At 50.9% G+C, this 756-nt stretch overlaps 1 pseudogene; it reads left to right on the forward strand.

Annotated features, from left to right (window-relative positions):
• The first annotated feature begins 637 nt into the window (after nucleotides 1-637).
• LOC120610923 (uncharacterized) lies at nucleotides 638-756 on the forward strand (annotated as a pseudogene).

A 756-nucleotide genomic window follows, 5' to 3' on the forward strand; every position in this document is an offset into this window, starting at 1 on the left:
TAGAAGACGGAGTTTCGCTGAAATCATTGCCGCCTGCTCCAAAAGGTTGCGCTCAGGAGGAGATGCCACAGGCAGGAGGGTGGCATTCGGGGGCAAGAGGTGGCTCTGTCCTCAGACCCAAACTCGACCACTTGTCAGTTGGGTGGCCCGAGGCTCGCTGAGCCCTAGCTGCATCATCTTGTGAATGTATCTTGGAGCTGTGGTGTCCCCTGGAGCCGTGGCCAGCCAGAAGAAAGTTCCGGCAAAGTTCACCTTAGCCCCTCACAGTCGACTCACTCTTGCTCTTCGACAGTGGAAGAGGCGTCACAGGGACCCTGATGGAGAAACAGTTATTTCAGGGAGCAGTCCAGAGGACTTGGGCAGCTCGCGTGGCCTCAGTTTCCTCAACCTCCAAAAGGGATCAAGAATATGATCCCATATTGCAGCCTGAGTAAAGAAGGATATGATGCCTTCCCAGAACGTTATTTAGCAAGAAAAAAAAAGAAGTTCTCAAGTCATAAAAAGACACGCAGGAACCTTAAATGCATATTGCTAAGTGAAAGAATTCACTCTGAGAAGACTACATGCCGTTTGATTCCAACCACGTCACATTCTGGAAAAAGCAAAACTATGGGGACATAAAAAGAACAGTGGCCTTGTCTACAGCCATGCCACCCTGAGCAAGCCCAAACCCGTCTGATCTCAGAAGCTAAGCAGGGTCGGGCCTGGTTAGTACTTGGATGGGAGACCACCTAGGAAGACCAGGCGCTGTAGGTA

This window comes from Pteropus medius, unplaced genomic scaffold (assembly GCF_902729225.1).
Source record: "Pteropus medius unplaced genomic scaffold, Ma_sr-lr_union100, whole genome shotgun sequence".
NCBI lineage: Eukaryota > Metazoa > Chordata > Mammalia > Chiroptera > Pteropodidae > Pteropus > Pteropus medius.